The sequence below is a fragment of the Phasianus colchicus genome, chromosome Z, assembly GCF_987193195.1.
Source record: "Phasianus colchicus chromosome Z, bPhaCol1.hap1.1, whole genome shotgun sequence".
NCBI classification, from domain to species: Eukaryota; Metazoa; Chordata; class Aves; order Galliformes; family Phasianidae; genus Phasianus; species Phasianus colchicus.
The window spans coordinates 16,113,751-16,139,943 of NC_143476.1; the positions used below are offsets into that span (position 1 = coordinate 16,113,751).

Below are 26,193 nucleotides of genomic sequence, written 5' to 3' on the forward strand. Positions count from 1 at the left end.
AAATTACACTAGATGATTTGATTTTGTTCCCCAGGATAACTTCTGAATATTACGCTTAATCTTTTTGAATTTAAACTCAATGAAACAGAAGGAACAATATATACCACTGAAGTCAGGAAGAAAAGTAACACAAGCAGTTGCAAATGATATGATTGGTTTATTTATTTCTCAATAAAAAAGTCATGCCCTAAACATCTGTCATCATCACAGAGAGGTCAAGGAAAAGGCTCACCATTTATGGAACTGTGATTTCCATGATGCCATCAAACAATTGAAAAACATAACTCCAAATACATTTATTTATATAATTTTATATTATTTATATACGTATATTTATAATTTGGTCATGCTTTACTGGAGATGTCTCATTCAGAGCAGTGAAGGTAATCTGAAACATTTTCCACAAATTCTTTACTTTCACTACAAGATAGATTCATTTAAATGGTAAGCAGACTTAACAAAAACAAAAAACTCCAGACTGTTTCTAACCGCTTAGTGCATGCAAGTACTAGTTTTCATTCTTAGTAATAAAAACAACATTTAAAGTTTAACTTCTTTTCAGAATGTAAGCCATATGGGTAATTCAGCACAAACACAACAAAAGACAGAAAACTTGAAAATATTTTCAATTCTAACAGTTATAAACAAGTATTGCATTGTAATAAAGAATCTTATTATTTCTTATTAATTCATTATTAGTATGGAAGTACAAGCTGTGTTTCTGTACTGGTACCAAGTATATAAAAAATACTTGGTTCTTCCAATTTCTCTGCTCACAGAGAAATTCTAGCCACATTAACAATATGTGTAAACGCAAAAAAGAATGTGAAGAAAGACGAATGAAGGAATGAACTCCAAAGACAGCAACTGAACAGCTCTGGCGATTTAAAGGAAAAATCAGCTTAATATGGAGCAGTATGAGGGTGAGATGAAGTAACATACAATCTAAGGTTACATAATAACTATATAGATAACTAGATCTGACATCGCAAGCTGAAACCTTGTCACTTGGAAGTACTGAGTGGTCACTCTGGGTCCTCCTTAGTCAGACAGGGTTTGCAGCCACATAGCCCATCTTTCACAGCAAATACCACATCACCAATGCTAAGTAAAGCACAGAATAATTTTCACTTGGCTAACAGCCTGAACTTGCACCAACGTGCACACACACAAAAGCATTCAAGACGCTTGGGGCCAGAGTCAGCTGGATGAAGAATAAATGAATCTACTCCAAGCATGAAGCCATTACATTGGGAAGTGGAAGGAATAATTCTGTTCTCTAATGCTAATTTCCCACTTTATTTAGCCCAAAGGAGAACACATGACATGCTGAAATCAACACATCTTTGGGAAGTTCACTATCATGCTTTGGAGTCAAGCACCCTTTTGTGCCAAAACTGTTTCTTTTTTGCAGAGAGGGAAAGATTTAAATGGAAGAATGGAGACAACCTATTTTTCTAGACAGTCACTTCATATATCCCTTGATATATGAAGCACCTAAAATCTCGTCTCTTAGTTCCCTTACCCATATTCTCAGCATTAAGAGGTTTCTTCTCTATCTTCTATCACACTAAGTGAAATTATGACAAAGAATTTCATTCTATACTGAATTAGCAGTCTGTATGAATATGTGCATTAAAGAATTTCAAGCTAGATATAACACTTTCACACACTATGACAAAAATTAACTAGAAGCCTAAATACATATGTACTGTTAGGATTTAAGATATACATTTTTCCACATGGGAAAAAAAAAACTACAAAAGTTTGGAATCGGGATTCTACACATGCTTTTTTTACTCAAATTCCAAACAGACAAAACATCCAGTATCTTCTGAAAATGTACTTTTTAATTGATCAGAGCAATTTTTTTTTCTTTGAAATCAGTAAGCACATACACTCAGAATCCCTGGAGGTTCTACTTAAGAACTCTAAGCTCAGCAATTTGTGAAACATTAATTTTCTATGAAAATATTTCAGACTCCTATTACTGTTTTTCATCTATAAAAGCTATAATTATTACCAGAGCATACAATTTCACAATGTAGCCTCTGTAGAACAACTTGTCTTAGCCTCTTCAGAAGAGGCTAAAGAATAATCTGAAACATAATACCCTACCATGTGCTCTTATAACAACATAGACAGAGAACTACTGCTGTCTGTACATAAGGCTAGACGGTATTCTTTTACTATAATCTATTTGTTTTAGTACTAAAAATCAGTTTAATTATTATTTTCACATATACTGTAACTGCATGAGGATGATATATACATACACACACACACATGTGTATATGGAGAGGGAGGGGGGGTGTGTCTTTTTTTGCTAGCAGGTAAGTTGTATACCTACCTCAAACAACAAAATCAGTAAGAAAGCAAAATTACTTTCTTTAATAAGGCCAGTCCAAAGAACACTGATGTTAGCTGGGGCTGCAGTACATTCTGCTGACTTTGGATTATGAACTTTGTTGAAAATAGTAAATAGATCAAATCTCTAATAGCCCAGTATAATTAACATTCTACTGCCACCACTACTGGCAAGCGGATGTGCTCCTGTACTCTGCAGAACTTTCACATTGTATTCATCTTCTCAATATAAGAATTTGTAATCACTGTATTTGTAATCTACAGTTCACAATTATCTACATTATAATTTAGTAATGCAGGAAAAGATTGTCTGATCTCTTGCTGTATATGCAAATATCACCCAACGGTCCTGAGCCCAGTGACTTGTTCCTGTTATTCTCTCCCATTCTATCTTTTCTTTGTCATTCATCCCCAGATGATTAATGGAGAATTGTTTTTTCAATGGCATATTACACTGAATTCAGAAAAAAAAAAAAAACAAAAACACAGCATAGCGTCATTTAAGCATGTTTGAGATATTTCCAATTAGTTAAGCTTAAATGTATTTCAAAACAGATTTTTCAAGTCTAAGAGTCCTTAAGATTTGGAAGAGATTAGCACTAACGCTGGCATGCCTGTAACAGTGCCTACCCCCAGCTGTCTGCCCTTCCCTTTTACACAAGCTTCCCACCCGAGCAACAGAGGAGGGGTCAGCTGCTCATGTAGCAGCTGCTAAACCACTGCAGATTACTGCATGACTACCAAGGTAATCTAAAATAGGTGTCGGATTAATTTAACATGCTGGGTCCTTAACCACAATGGTTCAGCAGCTGTTACACAACTCTTCCGGAAAAAGAGAGGTAAAGTTGACAGACAGGAGCATAAATCCAGCACAGCTGTTCTATAGTAAACCAGCCCTCCCTCTTACTAATCTCAGCCTTAAGTTTACCATTTTTACAGTTACCTTTATTACTATACTTAAGAGAATAAAGTGAGGGGCTGGGGCCATTCTTTCTAGGAATATATCAAACTGACTTGCAATACTTAAATTTCTCTGTCTAAATCCTTTAGTAGGTTTTCCAATACGGTTTATGCATAGATACTCTTCTGCTTGTCCTTGGTCAGATCTGGTACAGTATCAGCACTCTAGGTGCTGTGTTAAGGATTTATTGCTGAGTATCAGTAGGCCAGAGACTGTCTTATGCAGTTCTGTTTGGGGCAAGACTTCCAGACCAGCTACTTTAAAAATTCTTATCCTTCACAGGCATCAATATTCTTCTTTCATACTCGCTGAATAAAACTCCACCAGCCTCAGGTCATTAAAGCCCATTATCTTGATTCTTCCACATATACAAAAACTGTATTTCTGTTTTATGCAGCATCACATTGGACAACATATATTATTTTTACTTGAGAAAGACCTGTACTTTATAAAAATGACCCTCATGACCAACATACTTATGTTCTTGGACCTCTACCAACACTGAAGAACAAATCTTAAAACTTCAGTAGTAGAAGTTATTGCATTATTTTGTTCCTCGTTTCAGCCATGTGCACAAACATAATAAGGAAACTGAAAACACTTCAAGGCTTTGGGCGTGGTTAGCCAGAACAAGAAATTACTTGGAACAGAACTAGAACTGCCCGTGTTTAGAACACCAGATCTTTCATCTTCTGTTCATGTTATCTTTCATTTTGCATTCGCTTGCTTAGGCCATCAGGGAAGATGCAACAAGGAACAGAAATCGGTTATCATGGAAAACTGTTCTTCAGTTGTTAAAAAGCTTGCTTCAGAAGCAAGAATTATGATATCAAAAAGTGATTTCCAAGTTACGTAACACGATCCCTTCTGACAGATTTGAAATAATTAAAATAATAAATTGGCAAAAAATAATAATCCCTAGACAAGGTGCACTGAATTACTGAGCATTTTTTGCCATATAGAAGAAAGAAGAGCTAGATGAAAAGCCATTCTCAGACATCCTAATACAATGTGTGAAAGTTAATCCCTTTAGTAGGAAGCCATGCTCAACTTTCCCTCACCTACACTGAGAGGATTTTCTTCTCAGTTCTTCTATCTACTTCTGCATGACCATCATCTTTGTGGACAGTGGAACAAAGCACAGAAGTGTTAGTATACCTGACCTTTTTAAATCATTTTGACTAGGGAATAAGGTAAAGGGAGTTTTTCTGTGGGGTCTTTTCTTCTGTTCTGTTCTCTGAATGAATTTGTAATTTAACAAGAGTTTTCCATTCATTGTCATATCCTTCAGAGGATGTTCCTCAAGTTCACTAACATGGTTAAGTACACTACAAATTCTATAGTCCATCACATCTTCAAAGATTACAGGAGCTTCATAAATCACAGCACTCAACCTGCAGCACCTTCAATGCAGGTAGCACAGAATGCTGTATATATTGTCCCAGCAATGACATTCTTCACAGCTCACACTCTTGGCTTGTACTCATGAATCACTGCAAGCAGAAGCATCATCTGTTCCTCCAACCAAAATACAGCTTGGCTGATGAAGGTGCCAAAATAAGCAGTGGTCCACATTCTTTGCATTCTTCAAAAGACCATGACAAGGAGAAGAATGAAGATGGTGGTTTAATCTGAAATCAGGACTTGCCTTCCTTTGTTACAGGTGAAGTTTCACAGCTGTCACATTTGTTATATGTATGTTTAATAGGAACAACTCCAGATTTAGTTTTTTCACCAAACATTACAATCAAACATTCATACTGCTGCAAACAAAGAGAGTCATAGAATGGGTTGGGTTGGAAAGGAGTTTAGGATCATCAAGTTCCAATTCCCTTAGACACCTCCCTTAGACGAAGTTGCTCAAAGCCTCAGCGAGCCTGGCCTTGAATGCTTCCAAGTAGGGAGCATCCAAAACCTCACTGGGCAACGTGTTCCAGTGTCTCACACCATCCTACGGCAAGGAATTTCTTTCTAATTTCTAGCCTAAATCTTCCAATTTAAAACTATCTCCCACAACTCATTCATTTCAGGCTGTGAACAGTCAAGTTCAGCTTTCATTACATTCCCAAGGAAAAAAAAAAAAAAAGAAAAAAGAAAAAAAAAAACCAACCTACTTCTGCCTTTAGAATTCTGAGTTGTGAAGTTCCTTAGCTGGTTAGTCATGCTGCATTCAGAATACGACAAAATACGAAACATGATTTGCATTTAAATGCTATGTTGAACACAAAGCAGTCCAGACATTGTTTGAATCATAACTTGTGCTGGACTAGGGATGATTCACAATCCTGTACACTTATTCTTCAGCATGACCATTTTTGCTATTCATAGCTAATAGTGTATGTCCTCACTGCAAATGACCCAATGCAGCTTAGTTTTTATTTCTCATCATCTTTTAAGGATTAAATTCAGAGAGTTTAAGCCATTAAGAAGCTGACAAGGGCCTTTTTTTCCACTTATTTTAATCTGAAACACAAAGCATTAATAAAATAAATCTGTTTTATTAAAGAAGAAAAAAAGTATTATTTTATATTTAGGGAATACAGAAGCTTTTCATCACACTGGGTCATCTACCAAGGTAATCTTCAGGGTTCACTTGAGCGTTTGCAGGGAACAGAAGAGCACTTCTCTTGCAGGAACATACTATCATTTGTACACACAGGTCCTGCGTGAATTTTGGAAAAAAAACAACCAGTGGAGACTTCAAAGACACTAAATTTACTTTCTGCCATTTATTAGTGTTATCATTACACCTTGTTTTAAATAAGATTTTGCTACGCTGATGAAAAAAGTAATTACATTTCATCAATGTGTTTTGCTAATTAAGCTAAAACGGAAATCCAACATAGTAATTTGTAGAGCCAAGAAACCCATAGACATGGGCATTTCCAACAAATGCTGCATACTATGAGAACATGTACATCAGAAGGGTTTACAAGGTAGTCTGTGCAAGGGTTTACACTAGAGGAATGAAGGGATGATGCTGAGGAAAGGCCGCAGTCATGAATCATTCAAAATGTTATACTTCTGTTCAAGCTGCCATTTTTAAGAGTGTGACAATTCACAGGAAATACTTCACTTCTTATGTAAAACAATACACAGGCTTTCTCTTTTTTTTAAGATTTAAAGATGTAAGGAGAGAAGCATCACCATAATAGGGGTCATATCATGACTGTGCTTTTGCCATCTTCTTTTCGGAAAAAAAAAAAATAGGGGTTTAACCATCTATGCACCTATTCAATCTTCTACTACTTATGCTGTTAAAAATGAACCTTTAAAATGTTACAGGAAGAACATCACCAATTTACCTCTTGACCCCCAACTACTTCAAATGGTAAATTTATCAACTAGTATATTAAAATTAAACATAATCTATATGTTAATGACAGGCAGGAAAACCATGATTCTGAAATTAGACTGTGGTCTAGGTAGAGAATGTCTTAAGAAGATATTTTCATAAGAAGAAGTTAGCATTTGTCTTCATCAAACCTTTTTTTGCGCTTCACTTAATTGAACTAAGAATGCTCCAAAACCAAGTTACTTGGAGTCGCCTTAAACATGCAGAAAAGCTTGACTGCAGGAAACTACTTTCAGTGCGTATGCTTATATGTATTTTTAAAGAGCTGTAATTCCGATAAACTACATGGAAATTTTCTAACCACATTAGCAATAAGAGAAAAAAAGAACTAAGTAATAGGAATAGGACTAAAAATCATAGTAGGAAAAACGCTAAGGAACACTTTCAAGAAAACAAACATCACATGCAGGAAGAGTATTTGAAAACCAAGATTAATCCATACTGTACATATTGTATATGTACAGCAATACACTGACAATAGACCTACACAAACTAAGAAGCTGTATATTTTCTGCTACGCCTTAAAAAGGCATCCATCAGAGTGTGACTATCCAGATCGAGTGAGTCAAAATGGGCTGTGCTGATCCCCTGAAGAACATTCTGTCAAATGAAGGATGCCCCTTACAGCCGAAAGCCTGGAGTCCTACGTGTAGGTCAAGAAAAAGGATGTTCAATCATCATTACGACAATAAATACGATAAAATAATTTGGCCACATACGCGTTCTCTAAGAACCATCACGGATTTTTGTAGAAGGAGCGTTCTGCTGGCAGTGACCTAATTACCGGAATAAAAGCTGCACCTCTGACAAAGAGAAAGAAAGGACCCACTGCTTCATACATTATTTATTAAGATTTCCCTCGGCATTCGGGTTAAATCTCGGACCCAAGCATCTCTTTGTGATGTTAAACCAACGTGCAAGAAGTCAGCGGCTCCTGGCTCCCCGCGGCTCAGCCTCCCGCCGCCCGGCTCCCCGTGCAGCCTCCGTTCGGCACCGACAAAGCGGGGCCGCAACCGCCGCCCCCCGGAGGGAGCCACCCCGAGGCCTCGCCGCGGAGCGCAGCGGCTTTGTGCCGGTGGCGGGGGCGGCCCGGCCGGCGGCCGCCCGTCTCCTCGGATGCCGCCCGTCCCCCTTTCCTGCGGCACCGGCCCTTTCTCCCTGCCCTGTTTTTCTCGCCACAAAAGCCGCTTTCTCCTCCCCGCCCGCCGCTTCCACCGCCTTGTTACAGCCGCGAAAGGGCACGGCCGCGAAGCGGCGCAGCCGGGAGCCGCCCAGCACCGCCGCCCGCACTCACCCCATGGCCGCGGCCGCCGCGCCTCCATCCCGCCGCCAGCGCCCGGCCCGGCCCGGCCGCTCCGCCCGCGCCCGCGCCCAGCTGCTGCGCCAGCGCCGCGGCCGCTATGGCCCCGCCGGTCACGTGCTGCCCAGCGCGGCGGCGCGGCCAATGGCGGGGAGCGCTCCGAGGACGTGCCCGCCCCCCCGCCGCCTCCGCGGGGAACAGCTGCGCCCCCGCCCCGACCGCCGCCCAACCGCCAACAGGGCCGGGGTGCGAGACCGCCGGCGGACGGCGCGGCCTCTGCGGATCCACGGCAAGGGCACCTTCCCGCGGCAGGCGCGGCCCCGCCGCAGCGGTGCGCGGCCCCGCGACCGTTAGCGCCGCGCCGCGGTGCCGGGCGGGCGCACCCCGCGCTCGGCTGCAGATGCGCCGCTCGCCGCAGGCAGCCCGCGGAAAGGCAGCCTCTGCGGCGACCGCCGGCCCTTCTCCCAGCGCGGGCACAGCATGGCCCGCAGTGCTGCCTCACGTAGCAGCGTCGCGTCCCGCTCGTACCGTAGCCGGGGCCAACGCACCGGCGCCCGGCTCGTACAGAGAGCCGATGGTTGGAGAGGCACCGCACGCACAGCTTCTAAGGCTGCCTCGGATTTATGTGGGCTCAGTAAAATACCGTTTTGGTGTGCTTTCCCGGTACAGAGCTGTGGTTACACGGTAATTTATCAGCAGGCCAAATACACACACTGAACTTGTACCAAATGACTACAAGAACCAGTTCAGTGATGAATGCTAGGGAAAACACCACCACCACCACACATACGAGCACCAAACAAATCAACTTCTGAAATGATGTTAGAACTTCCTTCCAGAACTGATTTCTCCCTCCCAGGAGAAGCAGTAAGGAAGTACTGATGGAGAAGACAAAGCCCTGCCCAACAGCAGAGGCAGCAGTAACTGCCGTTATCTCAGGTCTTCGAATTCATAGTCCTTCACTTCAAACACATTACACAGATAACAGGTAATAAAAAGGATGCTCATTAACAAATGCAGCGCAGTGTAAAAGATGGCTTTGTGGGAAAAAATGCATTAAAGCTTTTTAATGCTCTAGAAGATGTGTCCTCGAGTAAATCTATCAGCAGCACACTCCAACTTCACAACAAACAGTGCCTGACACACCACACTGGGAAAACTGCAGCTGTTTCTTAACTGGAGGTGATCAATGCCTTCTTCTCTATGGCATTCCACATGAACTATGGGGTTCTTTATTTATGCAGGTGGACATAAGGGTAGATCAGCACATCAAAAACACACATCCTCACAGCCCGAGGAAGCTTCATTCTTACGTAACTGCTTTTATTTGTATGAAAGTAGCAGGCTTATGATACCTCACAGTTGAGACCAAGCAAAATTAGAGCACTAAATTCCTGTGTATGAATGGAAGCAATTGCACCAGATACTTAAGCACCAGAATTTCCACTTCAGCTGTTTTTCCAGGCTTATTTTTCCAGATACAGAAGACAATACTCCACTCTCAGGAAAGATGCTATCAGGTAACCTTCAGGATTGAAGAGGCAGAATAATGCTGTCACATGTGCTGGCTTCAACATGGCATCACACAAAATCCTCTGACTTCATCAGTGTGCCTAACTACAGAGATTCTGACTGGTGACAAAGCATTTTAAACAAGTTAACAGGACAGCATTCAAGGGAGTTTCAGGCTTTGTGATTTTTGTTACCATTGTTACAAAACTTCAATTAATTGTAGCAATAGTTGACATCCTTTTAGTTTTTGATCTTTTGATCAGTTTTTTCTCAGACTTAGATATACTACAGAGAGTGAATTAATAATCCCTCAGCTGTAACAAATTATCATATTACTTTTAACAGGATCAAGCTTATAACCTAACCAGGCATTAGATCTAGAATCAACTTACCATGACATATTTACCTCAGTACTTCAGAAAAACTGAACAAAACGCTCCCAGTTGTTATTGTGTGGCTTTAACTATCCTAAAATCATTTAGGTCAGAGTAAGCATTACACTTAAATGTACACATCTCATCACTTACCAGTGGACAAGATGCTGCAATATAAGCAACAACTCACATACCAACAAGGTTCATCAAGAAATGGCTTTAAATCATATTTGTAAATTTCAAGTTGCAGTTTATAACTAATTTCAGTGTGCAAATACCAGAGAATGATGCCAGAGAATAAACAGTTCTCTGTGCTTTCAAGTAAAATGCATACTGCCGACGTAAAAACTAAGAGAACTAGTAAGTAATTTTCACTACTTTTTTCTAGAGACTAAAACGTGAATACTGAAGATCAAAGGCTACATAATGGAATACATTCATTTACACATATCATATTGCGTTTTCTGCAACTCTGAAAAACTATGGTTCTTGTTAGTCCTGGTGCTGGTTAGACTAGTACTCCTCTGTCACTCAAGTCTGAGTGAACTCTATGCTGAAGAGAAACGTCAGATTCACTGCTCAGAAGCATGGAGTTCTACATTTATTCGTGGAAGAAGTGGAGCTTAAGCAGAAGCCCAGATTCTCTAATACATTCTGCCAACATGACAGCTGAGTAGGAGACAAAGCTTTCCCTTCCTTCCTCATAGTGATGTCTATTCTATTCTGATTCATTTGAAAATGACATCTTATATTTTATTTCCTGTGCACTTGCCTCAGATGCAAAATCTAACATTAAATGAAATACAGCAATAATAAAATAATCTTCATCATACTGTGTATTGCAGCTGTGCAAAAAAACCAATATGCAACTAGTAAATAGGACTGTGATACATACTCCATTCCACTTTAAAACTGATTTTTAATGTACAGTATTGACATCTAACAGAATAGACACAAATAAAATAGCATTTTATTTAGAAATGTCAGACTCTCAGAGGAAAAAAAAGCTCTGAAAAGAACTGTACAGTGGAAAGTCTTGCTTGGACTTAGAAAATAGCTAATCAAAATAAACCATGAGGCATAAAGAACACATTGGTTTTCTCATTCTTCTGAAGATACCAGTAAGATAAACCAAGATACATCATGCAATACATGCTCAGTATAACTTCAAAGCCAATAAAAAGAACAAATCTCTGCACTGTAAGCTATTAAATCTCACAGATACAAACTTTTAGCGTCAAAAAATCCTCACCCCAGTTTCATCAGCTCATAATGCAATTCTTCATATAATTTTGAACTGGGTCCCTGCACTACACCTAGAAAACCAATAGCCATACAGGAGTTGTGCTCCAGAAGGCCAATTAGCAATCTTTTCATAAAATATCTGATGTAATCAGTACTACTTTCAAATTCACCACATATGTAAATCCAGTTTGAGACCAAAAATAATTTCAGCAATAAACTCAAACTTTTTTTTTAAACTTCCTTACTTATCATCCAAATCTAAGTGATACCAAACAGAAGCTCTGAGCAGATAGAGACCCATGTGTTTTTAAAAACATAGAAGACATTCTCCCAAACATATTTGCTTCATCTGTTTAACATATTCAGATTTCACCTTAATACAGAAGTTCATAAATTATTATAGCAGCTGCTATAACCAAACTTGCCTCTTTTAACTTTCGTTTAAAAATCACTGGAGCAGAACATGCTTTTTGCTTTTCACCGCCTTGGAAATTGTGAAGGTGCTTTCACTTCTCCCTACTACACTAAAATTGAGCATTGTTCCCTCTGAACCTTGTTCTTATCACATGACTAAGACCAGGAATAGTTTCTATGTACACACAGTTTTGATCCTCATAATATGCCCTATCAGCATTAATTATTTCTTGATGGTGTAGTGCTATCTTCCTACTTTGCCCATCAGGTTCCTTTGAGAAACAATGTACGTTATTTCCATACTAAATGACTTCAGACTATCAGAAGAAAAAAGGTTTTGTAAGGATCAAGAAACTGTAGTACCATCTTTCTCATTAACATGCAGAGAAGAATAGAGGAAAAAAAGCTGTTCCTAATGCATCATTCAGACCATGTGCACTCAACTTTTCTGACACTGGTCCTATAGAAATAAGCACAAAATTTCTGACCTGAATATAGAGAATCAGACAGTAAGTTGATCTTTTAAGATTTTGTTATGCTAATATACTAAAATTTCAATAAAGCTACAAGCTCCTGAGCTTAAAAAGATTCTTCCATAAAGATCTGTCTTGCAAAGGGTCATTTAACAACCAGGAAGTCATATAACATAGCATAAGTTGAATGAGAAAAGTAGGGAAATGTATTCTGCTTAATAATCTCATAAATAAGTGAGATTTACAGAAAGCTATCACCTGTTCCTTTACATCCGTTACTAGGTAATGCTCTCTATTGTTTGCCAGTTCCTCAATTTGTTTGGAAATACTGTACTCTAAAGACTTTTCCCACTCATGCTTCCTTCCTTCTCAGTATTTTTTTCCATCTGCATGCAGGTTTCTTGTTGCAAATTAAAATAAATGAAGATTTAAGGAGAAAGACTGCTTCATTTTGCTCATAAGTTAGATCCAGCAAGGTGTCATAGGTCAATCTATAATATTACAGATAAAGCATAGATACAGATTGGGCAGAGGATGGCTTGAGAACAGCCCTGAGAAGGATTTGGGAGTGTCAGTTGATGAAAGACTCAATGTGAGACTTCAGTGTGCACTTGCAGACCACAGGGCAAACCATATTCTGGGCTGCATCAAGAGAAGCATGACCAGCAGGTCAAGGGAGGTGATTCTGCCCCTCTACTCTGATCTCGTGAGATTCCATCTGGAGCCTGCAACCGGTTCCAGAGCCCGTAACACAAGAAGACAACAAGCTGTTAGAGCAGAGCCAGAGAAGAGGCACAAAGATGATCAGAGAGCTGGAGAACCCCCCTCTATGAGGACAGGCTGAGAGTGATGGAGATCTCCTCAGAAGAGAAGGCTCTGAGGGGACCTTACAGCAGCCTTCCAGTACCTGAAGGTGATTACTCAAATACTCTAAACACAGTACAAGAACAATAATGGAAGAGGTTTACATAGCAAATGATAATACAGCAAACTTGACCATCCACAAACATTCCTCTACCCGAGGTATAAAAGGTGCATCAAAAAGTGTGGCCAGCAACTGGAGAAAGGCGATCTCTCCCTCTACTTCACCATGGTGAGGCAACATTTAGAATATTATGCCCAATTCTGGGCTCTCCAGTTCAAAAAAGACAGGGATCTCCTAGAAGGACTACAGCAGAGGGCAACAAAGATGATAAAGGGCCTGGAGCACTTCCCATATGAGGAAAGGCTGAGTAACCAGGGTCAGTTTAGCCTGAGGAAAAGATGACTGAGAAGGGATCTGACAAATGTTTATACCTCTCAGTGGTGTGTAGTGATACAACAAAAAGTAATGGCCTAAAAATTGAACATAAGTACCACTGTACAAACATGTAGAAGAACAACTTTACAGGATGGCTGATGGAGCTGGAACACATTGCCCAGAGAAGCTGTGGAGTTGTCCTCTATAGAAATATCCAAGACCTGTCTGGATGTCTACCTCCTACATACTGTAAGGTACCTGCTTTAGCAGGGGCGTTAGACTCTAATCTCTTGAGGTCCCTTCCAACCCCATTCTGTGATTCTGTGATAAGGAACCCCATCCACCACTGGCTCTGTGTTTCATTTACTACGGTTTCCTCATTTTCAAATTAAGAATGCCACATTATCCCTGTATTGCATTTCTTCTGCTACAGCTCTTTTCAAGCATGTAAAGCAGCTTACTGTATTTGTGTTGTAATTACCACTTTTTATTCCAGACGTGCCTTGAAGTTTTTTTCTTTCTTAGCAACACGCATATTACTTTTCCGCCTTTCCTCTATGTTTTTTTAGGCTCTTTCAACAGTAACAAAGCACAACATTTAACAGATCTCACTTCTAATCGACCTTAAAAGTACAAATCTTTACTAGATCTTTTTTCTGTTCAAATATCATCAAAATGAGTTATGTAACCTGGGCCTGAACTCAAAGACACCAGGAGTAAGTCGTATCAATACTCTACCTCAGATGAAAGGCAACACAGATGTTCAATACATACCTACATTAGCTCACACCTTCTCAAACATGCTGCAGATATCTTCATTTCATCCAACATTAATGATCTGCATTATTTTTCAAACATTTGTGTATGTACAAATACAGCAGTTCTTTACAAAGAGCTTTTTTTAGTAACATAAAAGAAATGCAACAAATTGAAACTGATGGTGTTTAGTCAGTCAACTAAAAGGCTGGACTCTTCCAAAAATTTGGAAAAGTTTGAAAGAAGGTTCTTGGTTTTCAGGTGTGTTTTTTTTTTTTTCTTGTAGCAAGCTAGGAAATTATCATTTGTCTGTAATATGTTCAGAAAGTAAGTTCACATTATTCAGGAAAACTTGAGTTGACTTTCAAATTTGGTTTATTCTACCTCACTGATTTATGTATGTGCTCATCTGATCATTCCAAATCCTCAGCAAGCTAAATATTTACTCAATTTTTTACTAATTTTACTAAATTTTTACTCAAACTGTAGTGCTAAATATATTCCGTAAGCGTCCACACCTAATGTACCTGTAAGATTCTCTAGAAAAAATGTTTCATGATAAAAATCTCTTCCCTAGGGGACATCCTTTTTATTTTTCCTTTCTTCCCTAGCTGGTCTCTAGAACAGAAAAAGATTAAACATTTACAGAAAGATGAAGAATTTTATATTTCCCTTTGTTTCATGGGGAATGCCAGGCTCTGGATCTGTCTTGTCTTCACTGGAGTGATCTCATGTGAAGAAAACACTTCATTTTAGCCTACTCTGTTCCTAGCTGTAGCTCAGCTTTTGACTGATTTACACTCTTACCCATGGCTGCACAGTCACGAGCTGCTCAGAAACTGATTCAGAGTCAGACCCTGTAGAAGAAACTGAGTAGACACAGCGATCAGCTACAGTGGCCAGAATTACATGACAGAGCAACTTTTTTTTTTTTACATTTAGCATCAGCCATAAGAAGATGGCATTCACATCTGCAAATGACAAATAGATGAATACATATGCAAATGAATAATCAAATTCAGTTCCTTAGTACACTGAGGATGACAAGAGGTCACTAAGAGAAACAGAATGCTACATGGTCATTTGAGCTTTACAGGCAACCTACGAGCATCCCAGAACTTCATACCACTATGACAAATAGAAGCTCTGTCATTTCTTGGAATATTTACTTTTTTCAACACAGTCATCTTTTTCAGTCTTTCCTTTGTTTGGTTTGAACCAGATGTTCTTAAAGCAAGAGCTGATTTCTTGTAAGCATTCTGACATTACAGCAGTAATAAATCAGTTAAAAATCTATTTAGCTGAAGGCCATCAACATGTGCTATACTCAGGATATTGAAAAGGAGAAAAGGTCAACTTTTGTGGAATCTTATAAGCAAAGACCTTTTACAAAAAGGTACGCTAGCCATCATTTTCCATGTTTGCAGAGACAAAAAGGTTCTAGCTATTAACTTTGTTATAGGTAACTACAGGAAAAATTCTTAAAGACTGCTGTATTAAGAAAATACAAGATCTAGAAACACCACAAAGATCTTCCTCAATCATAGCTTTTAATTACAATGTTTTACACTCTTATATCTGAGCCCCAGAGGCTCTTCAATGACAACTATATAAAAATCAATCTAAAAACTGTCCACTACAAAATAAATTGTTGACAAAGAATCTGAGGATACATACATTTTTCTTAAAAAGCTCAAAAAAAAATAAATCCATGTTTTAGTACACAACAGAAAGTAATGAAGAGCTCACAACAGGACCGCAAAATGGCACAATCTGCTAAGACTTAATTATATGGTTTATACAGTGCAGCTTAATCAATTAGCAAGAAGCTATTTCTTTTTATTTTTGTATATTGAAAATATTCCTAAATCTGTCACAGATGTTTAAAGGGTCCAATAGCCAGAAGTAGGATAAACTGGAACTGAATTTCCCAATATCTGTGTAGTAAACAAAATCACAGAATCTCAATAGGAGCTTATAAAGATGAAACAAAGTGTTTAAGTCCACACAGTGAAACAAGGCATTCGTTTAAGAAATACTGCTTTTTAATGTACTGTATCTTTTATACAGAGGTCATACTCAACAGCACAGACTCACAATGGGCTTTAAATTGATTTAGTACCTCAAGAACGTAATTCCTTGCAATGTATATACAATCAATGTGTTGCAATAATTATAGTCAAGTCTTAGAATATAAGCATTTAGCTGACTGCCTGTTAAAATCTGGAAAGGAAATCCTCCAGTTTGTGTTTTTGTTTTTTTCTTTTGCCTCAAGATCAAAACTCACCACTGGTTAAACTCTGTGAATACAGAGATAAGGCTCTTGGGAAGCAGCACTCCTACAGAATGGACATAATCCGAGGTAGTGCAAAGTATCCCAGAGACACCTGGCTAGTACACAGTTTTCTTGCTCATACCCATATTAATTAAGTGTAATGACTTGTGTAAGATTTTTGGGTTAAGGTTTGTTTGGGGTTTTTTTTTGGAAGTGTTACTCTCCAGCTTATTTATTACAATAAAAAAAAGCTTCCATGGGTAACTTGGGTTTCAGACCGTTAGGGAACTGGTTGTGACACAATCCTTTAGGCACTAGTGGCATACTAAACATCTTTTTCTTCTCCTGTGCATAGCTTAGTGGATGTTTTCAAAACTGAAATCCACCACTTCATTTCAAAATGAGGGTTTATACTGTTGGTGCGTACAGGAGGAGAGACTATGAGTTGTTCTGTTTATCTTTTAGAGTTCAAGACTTCATTTCTATAACACCAGCAAGGTTAAAAAACAGACTTTTCAATCCTATATTTTGGGGGATTTTTAATGTAAAAACCAAGAAGTTTGATATCTTAGGACACTTTCTCCTGATGATAAAGGTTTAGTTTGCTTAACAGTCAGAAAGGAACAAAAATTCAAGGTGAGATGTATGACTCAGTCTACTCAAATTCTGTCAATTCAGACAGACTACTCTCTCCTGTATTTGATCAGTATGTTTATTTCCAGTTCAGGAGAAAAAAACCACAGAATTGAAATACTCATTAACCTCTCGGCAAACTGCTTCCAGAAGCAAGATTTATACATGCAACAGTAGTGCTAAATGATCTGTACTTTTACAACTCACAAAAAGCTAGCTTTACTATAGCCCATTCTTGATCTTGGAAACCAATATGCTACTTCAAAAAAAAGAAACAGCAACTGAGACAGTCGCTATTAAACATTCACTGCTACCCAAGTTACTTCATCAGAATACTGGGGAAAAAAAAAAAATCAAGGGAAGAAAAGAGCTGATGAATATGTCTGAGCGCACATTTGAACGCTAGCTTCCCTGCTCCAGCTTGAGCCCAGGACCACCAGCTACTCAGTTTAGGCAATCAAGATAATGAAACTGCATGCATTCAATCTTAGAACACACAGTGTAATTGCACAATTGAAGTGTATAATATTGCAACTCTCCTTTTTTTCCCCCCTATGTCCCAGTACTTTGATCTTAAATAAAGAAAAATCATATTCAAAGATTCCCAACCGAGTCAGCTAAAACATTAACCTCAAACAGCTGAGATTCATGGAAAACCACAATCAATAATTCTAACTTTCTCCTCCAAACAGTTTGCTTAGTTGACTTGTATAGAACAGCTAACAAAGACTAATAACTACTCTAACACAGAATCCTCAACTAGAATTTATATTATTTTAATGTTAGAAGTCAAACCATTTCAGTTTAAATTCACCTCATGAGTTTTCCTGATTGAACTTTAGCAACATAAGATGTGTTATTTTACAGAAGTAAAAATTTCAAATAAAACATTACCATTGGGAACAGGGAAGCCAAGGCGCAGGCAGAACTGAACTTGGCAAAGGATGTGAAAAACAATAGAAAGACTTTCTACAGGTACATGGGTCAGAAGAGACAGGTCAAAGCGACTGTACCTCCTTTGGTAAATGTAAAAGGAGAACTGGCTTCAACAGACAAAGAGAAGGCTGAGGTACTGAATGAGTTCTTTGCCTCGGTCTTCACGGGAGGCCAGGATTCCATATTTCTCACATCCCTGAGCCCTGCATTCCTAAACCTCTAGGTGGGGGACCAGCATGGTAAACCCCCCCCCTCACCCCCCGGTGGGGAGACAAAGCAAGTCCGAGACTGCATCATGAGACTGAATGTGTACAAGCCTATGGGGCCGGATGGCGTGCATCCCAGGGTCCTGAAGGAGCTGGCTGAGGTGGTTGCCAAGCCGTTCTCCATCATACTTGAAATGTCATGGCTGTCAGGTGAGGTATCAGATGACTGGAGGAAGGGTCACATCACTCCCATTTACAAGAAAGGGAGCAAGGAGGACCCCGGGAACTACAGGCCAGTGAGTCTCACCTCTGTGCCTGGGAAGATCATGGAACAGATCATCCTGGATGACATGCTTGATCACATGAGGAAAGGGTGTGTGATCCGAGACAGCCAGCATGGTTTCACCAGGGGAAGGTCATGCTTAACTGCTGCTGGAGAGAGTCCAGAGGAGAGCCACGAAGATGATCAGGGGACTGGAGCACCTCCCCTGTGAGGACATGCTGAGGGAGCTGCACTTGTTCAGCCTGGAGAAAAGAAGGCTGTGGGGTGATCTCACTGCAGCCTTTCAGGATCTAAAGGGAGCCTACAAACAGGAGGGGAATCAACTCTTTGAAAGGGTGAGTGACAGCAGGACAAGGGGAAATGGTTTTAAGCTGAGGGAAGGGAGATTTAGGTTGGATGTCAGGGGGAAGTTCTTTACAGAGAGAGTGGTGAGGTGCTGGAACAGGCTGCACAGAGCAGTTGTGGATGCCCTGTCTGTAGAGGTGTTCAAGGCCAGACTGGATGAGGCTCTGGGCAGCCTGGTCTAGTATTAAATGTGGAGGTTGGTGGCTGTGCATGTGGCAGGGGGGTTGGAGATTCATGACACTTGAGGTCCCTTCCAACCTGGGCCATTTTGTGATTCTGTGATGGCAAATTTTGTGCTGAGATCCCAAGAATTTTAATCACTTTCTAACACAATGAAAGGGGTTTATTTCTCAAGTTAATTGCTCCAGGGGGCAGAACAAAGAAATCTTCACAGTAGATATTCGTTCTGACAAGGATGACACAACGGGAAAGATTCGATGTCATTGACAAAATCTCTTCTGTCACATGAACAAAGTCCTTCTGCAGTAAGAACTGTCAGGAACTGAAATATTCTGAAGACTAGGGATGAACTGCATTCTTCTAACTTCCTACTTTATTTCTCAGAATTTTTACTCCATCTCGTTTCCAAACACGTAATATCAAAAAAAATGTAATGTAGCATTCACTGCATGATACCCATTCATCATGTGAGCAAACATGTATGTGATTAAAGTCACCTGGATGAGTGATATGATTGGAATGTCCAGACTCACTACAAACAAGGTTACACCTATGCTTCAGTCACAAACTATAGCATGACTAGAACTATCAAGTTAAAGCACTTCCACAGAAGGCTGTAGAGTATGAGCTCACTAGAAGACAAGTGAGCTACAAATGCACAAGCATTCAAGTCTACCTTTAGCAGATACTGTCATGTTCCTTTATTTACTCTGCATCTCTCAAAGAGCAAATGTTTTCACGAAGTTCACTGTTAGCATTTGCCAACCTTACTTTCCAGCTGACATACCCAGTAATAATCTAAAGGCTGGGAGCAAAGTTGTTGCTTCAGAGAGGAATTAAGCCTTTATGGACATGAGGTTTGTCTAACATTGGTTAATTCAGGCATTCCTGCAAAATAATTGTAAAATAATTTGAAACATACAGAGCAGAAGCAAGAATGATAAAAAGCACTATTCATGTATGTTTATTGTACCATTGGTAATGAACATGAATTGAATAAAATTCTTCAAGCAGTGGAGGTGTAAGCTAACTGCCTGCATGGACAATTGCCTGCCTTTGAAAAGAACTCCAACACTTGCAAGTCACAAATCAGAAAAGTCTGAAGCAGTGAAAACTTCAGTGAACAAAGAACAAATTTGTATGTTCCTATGCTTTCTACTCTCAAAGCAGTTGACATTAAAGGCAAGAATATAATAGTGGAAAGTTTATCAAAGCTAGTCAGAGTAACCAGCATGCCAAAGACAGATGCTTTTCCAATATTCTTTTGAAGTCAGGTAGAATATTCTAAAACACCCAAGTATTTTTAAATCTTAAAAATAATCAGCATAGTAAATTACCACCACACTTTGCCGTCAACTAAGTTTCAAGTCTTCCTTGATGCATACACACTAGACTGCCACATGAACTCTTTACTACCTTTGTATCACTGAAGGCCCTATTTCATTAGTAGCGAAAAGATCTGGACATCTTGCTTACAATACAATTAAGAGAGAGACTTGGAATAGTATAAAGACAGTCATGCACTTTTTCATGCAAATAAAGCAACACACAAATCCACTGGTTTTAGAGGAAGACAAGGTCTCTTTCTCTATTCAATTCATTCTTTTCAGCTTCTAGCACTTGAAACATTTTTTGGAAAAGGCTTTATGAATCAAGTCTAGTTCTCAAGGTCTTAACAAAGACATTTAGACATTTAATTAACAAGCCATCACTTAGACTGGCATCTAAATCTTTTGTCAGAGACCTAATTCCATGCCAATTCAAACATCCTATTAGTCTTACGTTAACCAACTAGAACTCTCATAATATTCTGGCTACTGGATAGCACTCACATATTAGGACAATAACAAGCAAAGTCTAACTGAATGCAGGCCAGATTTATTGTGCACACAGTAAATTTTAAAGGTTATTCTAATATCCTAAAATAATATAATAACCACACTTATTTATGAGCCAGTACTCAGGCGTACTCTGTGTTTCCTGGTGACCTGGAAGCAATCAGAATGACACGCAAGTGAAAACAAGATTTGATTAAATTAGAACTGTTTCACTGATTCCAAACTGAGTTCCAGATTTCTGAAGTTTCTGGAACTGAACAAAATTTAGAGATTTACACAACTGAATTTAGTATCACTATCCTATTTTGGCATTACTATCCTGAGTCATATTCAGAACATGGAATTTAAACTGATGAACATACATGACAATACATACAAAGAAATAAGCTATATTTGGAACCAGAAGATAAAATACAATAGCTGATGTCCTTTTGAGCTTATATTTCTAAGAGCTATGGTTTCCACAAAAATCACAATAGCAAAATCCAAAATGTACAAAAATGTTAGAGCAAAGGGCAGGAACTCCTGCTTTTTATTGTTCTAAATGTGGAAACTGTAGTAATTTCACATAAGTTTGAATCACCACTCTTCTTGACTGAACTAGAACTAGACTCCCATACAGTGAAGGGGTTGTATGTGAACAGTTCGGATACTATGGAAGAAAATCCCAACATATTCATTCTACTGAAAAAGGAGAGAATATGAAGACAGCTAAAAGAGCCAATTCAGTTTTGTGTTAAAAGCAAGATCATGGAAAGAATACGGTCATTCTATTAGCCTCAGAACCTAGCATACCTCAACACTGCCGACCGACTTTGCCTTTTTGGCAATAACAGGTGCCAGTTGGTGCCAGTAATTTTGTCAGTACAAGCATTCTCACTCCAAAACTGTAGAGAAGGCTATTGATGCCAGAAGTAAGTAAGTTCTAACACATCAGCATTTGTTTTCTCTTCTGTAGTCTAGATCCTCATATATTGCACTTGCTGACAGCCAACAGTTATACCAAACTCATTTCACAAGCAAGTCGCTCATGATTAATACAAATTAAGATGATTTTACTTGAGCCCTTGGGTTTGCAAATTCTGTAGGAAACAGCTTAAAAAGATCAGAGATTTTGAATACAGAACTTTCTGAGCAGCAGATAAGAAGCTGAAAAAAATCTCAGTGAGAATGCAGGCATTTAACTCCAGAAATTCCATTATTCTACGCACAGTGTTTCCTTTGTGGAATGCCTAATTCAAATATCTAAACCTGTTTCTTCCTCACACTTAAAAAAAAGAAAAAACAACAAAAAGTTATAGTTCAAAACAACATTAGCCCAGTACCTAATATAGTAACAAACAATCACATCTGTGTAGCCCTTTGACTTACATGCTTTGTGCATCATAAAAGGAAATTTTCTATTTCCGACTCTAAAAATAAGTTAGAGAATTCCTCCCTGAAGCTAGCAGTAAGCTGGAAGAGGATAACAAAAGAACTCAAAGAATACACATTTCTCATTTGGAATGGCTGATAACTTTTCTTTCTCATGAAAAATGAAGTGCCTATCTACTTGATGCCATCACTGAATAGCTTCAAGATGAAATAACCAATATACTCACTAAAATAAGTAGACTGCAACATGATAAAAAGACTAAATTATACACTATATCATCTACAGAATATATATTTTTACTGAATAGGCAACAATACTGTGAAGATCACCCACTTCCTCCTACCTTTACAAAGCATTAAGACTTCTGATAATATTTCAAAGCTTTGGAACTAGAACTTAGCATTTAATTGCATGTAAGAAAAAACAAATGAATCACAGAATCACTCAGTTTGGAAAAGACCTTAAAGATCATCGAGCCCAACCACAACCTAACCATACAACCCTAACTCTAACAACCCAATGCTAAATCATGTCCCTGAGCACCACATCCAAATGGTTTTTTAAACACATCCAGGGATGGTGACACAACCAGCCCCCTGGGGAGACTATTCCTCCAACCTAAACTTATCCTGGTGCAACTTGAGGCCATTTTTCCTCATCCTGTCACCGCTGAGAAGAGACCAACCCCGCTCTCACTGCAATCACCTTTCTGGTATTTGAAAAGAGCAGCAAGGTCTTCTCTCAGCCCCCTTTTCCCCAGACTAAACAATCCCAGTTGGCCGTTTCATCTTACATAACTTAATTCCAGTACCACTGAGTAAGTATCAACATGATAAATTTATCTCCCAGGATATTCTTCGCATGTTCTCAAACATAACCAAAGAAATGTGTAACTACACACTAAGGCATCCTAGAATTTGCATGCATCTTGTCACTAGTTTATATACAAAACAAACAGTTGATAAGATTGAGGTAGAAAAGTTATTCTATTCCCTCACAGAGAATATATAAATATATATATTTAATATAATATATATATATAATATAATATATATATAATATAAATAATATATATCTATATAAACACAGAAAGAGCCATTTCATTATGTAGTCCTAATACAACAGCACATACTACTGCTCCTTAAGCTTTGCAATTTGTTCTTCAGGTCTATGCTGTGAAGTAGTAGTAACTAAAGCTTACCCTGACCCTCTCCTCACATAAAAGCACTGAAATACAGGTACAGTTGTATACTCACCTGAGTTTTTCCGTGCGCTTGTCCTGCAGCACATTCTTCAGTCTCTCCTACTTACAAGACATAACTGCTCTTACCATCAACAGTTTTCCCTATAATCTCCTTCATACACAGGCATAATTGACATAAATAACATTTCTCACAAACCACTCAAACTTGGCAAATCTGTTCTGAGGATAGAGCTGCAAGATAAGACATGGTAATCAAGAACTTTGCACCCACAATGCTGCTCTCGCAGCTACTTATAAAAAACAGGAGAACCATCATTACAGTTGTTGAATTATGAAGAAAAAAAGAAATGTTCTAATAGAGAAAGCTGAAGGTCATTACATAGTGTTTATAACAAACTGTTAGTTGTAAAAATCCCAGCTCAGCAACAGTAAAAAAGTCTCTGTTCACTACATGCTGTGCTGTACTTCCTTTTTTTTTTTTTTAATACCCCTGGACTTCCAGGAAATAATTACAAACACAAACCCAATCCTGGTCTCATGCAGTGTGGAGACACTACTAGTAATAATTCCATTGTGGTAACATTTTGTTTCCATCAGAATAATGTTTCTGCAAGGATAATAAAAGTAGCAACGTGGACTCAGAACTCTGCTGCTCTATTTACCCAAGTATACAGTCTGTGTTAAGGTTCACCGTACTTTTGCCAAACAAAATGTAAATCAAATACAAGCCCGATGGGTCATTTTGACCAAAGATAAGAACGCTCAGTATTACACACAGTAATTTTCACTTCTGATTTTCACTACCATGTTTGAACCCATTGGCCATATTATTATTCATATTAAAACTTTTCCATATTCCCACAAAACAGTAAAGTATTACCATACAAGAAATCATGTCCAAGAGACAAAATATGGAACAGGGATCCACTTGAGTGTATACAGTGATAGCTCTAAGTCTTATTCTGACATGCTTACTTAGACATTCAAATAATTTTATTAGACAGAAGTCACCACACTACTGAAACAGGAAGCCTGCCATATAAATGCAAACTCTAGTGAAAACTGTTAACAAAACAAGCCAGAGGGGCTTGGGGGCAATGTTTCTCATTTTTCAACTGAATTTCAATTTAAATAATAAAAAGCAGAAATTCTTACTCCAAAAAAATAGCTGCAAAACATGACTAAGTCATAAAACAATACATAACTTCCAGCTAAAGCTTGATGTGAAAGAACAATGAGTAAGAATAGGCATGTGTAAGAAATACAGTTGAGTTTCTGTATAAATTTTATATATGCTAACTTGTAATTTTTCTGTATAAATATATATTTGGTATACAAACACCTTTCGTATATATCATGCAGTACTGTTCTTAAATGGTCATGGCTCAAAAAAGCTTTTTAGCTGAAGCCCTTTAAGTGGAAGAACAGCAGCAATATGGGATCTCCATGGCAATCATTTTAGAGAAGAGGAAAAGCTCATGTGATCCTGAAAACCTTTTTCAGTTAATAAAAGGAGAGCTAAGTCACACAATTTATCCTTTCATGATTTCTTTGCAATCCTGTTACACAGCAATGAGAAATCCTAGTTTTCTTCCAGTTCTCCCAACAGGCCAGTTACTACAAAAAGGCCAATTAACAGGCAAATTCAGTTTTGCAAAACTCAGCGCCCTGCAGAATCTATTTAAAGCAAACAACACTTGCAGCATAAACTGCATAAATAAGCATTTTATTTATATCAAATTTCCAGAAAAAGTGTGCAACTGTCAAGAAAAAAATTAATCTCACAAACTTAGTCTTAAGTGGTGCTTTTCTGTGTCATAGGTGTTCTATCACAGATTAAGAATAAAAACTTCACACTTTCAGAAGTCATAGTACTAAAAGGGATATCATTACCCATCTAACATAAGCCTAAATTATTTTTATTCTGAATTACAAAGTCCCCCCAAGCAAGGTCTCTTTTTCCAGAGGTTAATATTTTATCAATTTGTGATTTAAGTGCATCCGAGAAAAACAACACTACATTTCATACTCCTCAAAATGCTATCTGTGCTCAAAATTTTGATTTACTTTACCATTATATAAATAAATCAAACTACTTCCTGCTCTAATAGAACTAATTGAAAAGATACTCTCATTTAATTTTTACTTCTCACCTTGTGAAAATCCAAATGGAAATTATAAGGTAAAATGAAGCCTCTCCACTTTCAAGAATGTTCATGCTTTTAAAATGTCTCATTTCTACTAGCTCATATTTAAACAATAACAAAAGACAAAATGAAAATATTCATTGAACCCTACTAATCTCCGATGGACAATTCAAATTGCTATATAGAATCTGGTGATCATGGCAGGCAAGCAGTAGAACTATTGTTACAGAAGCATGTGGAGATAATGAAACCTAACCTTATTTTTCTTCAACTGAAAAACACTACGCCCCACTAAACATCAGAGGTCTATATATCCTGTGAGTATTTACTGCTTTATAACTTAATTCTCCAGTTACACCTGATACAAAAGTAGCATGCTTTTAATTAAAACTGAATGACAGTGACTCAGCAAGCAAAATTCAACAATAGCACACAAGTTATTTTAACACAGCCTTAACAAACACAAGTTGTAGTCAGGACTGAAGCTAGTCAGAATCAAAACTCTAAGAGAATTGTTAGATCATTAAAAGATGAGTATGTGAAACAGGATTCAAATGCTAAGATGCTAAGAGCATCTTTAGTACAACTGACAGTAAGTGGATGGTGAAAATAATATGAGTTTGACCAGCAAATTACTGGAAGATCTATTTGAAAATTAGTTACAACTACTGGATTCCATTTCCAAGCTGCGTACTTGCATACTCAATTTCATGTTGCATTTTCATACTTACAATGGAGATTTCACTGAAAGCTAAACTCATAAAATAATCCTAG

At 38.4% G+C, this 26,193-nt stretch overlaps 1 protein-coding gene across 6 annotated transcripts in view; it reads right to left on the reverse strand.

Moving 5' to 3' along the window:
• APC (APC regulator of Wnt signaling pathway) overlaps positions 1-26,193 on the reverse strand; it is a 93,822-nt gene that overhangs the window by 63,370 nt on the left and 4,259 nt on the right. For 3 of the 6 annotated variants that reach the window (XM_090132466.1, XM_031609907.2, XM_031609904.2), the window contains exon 1: positions 7,978-8,058. The exons of the other annotated variants lie outside the window; for them this stretch is intronic. The gene's annotated coding sequence lies outside the window, so the exon portion shown is untranslated. Of the gene's footprint in view, positions 1-7,977; positions 8,059-26,193 lie in introns of those variants that run through there. 6 annotated transcript variants of the gene reach the window in all.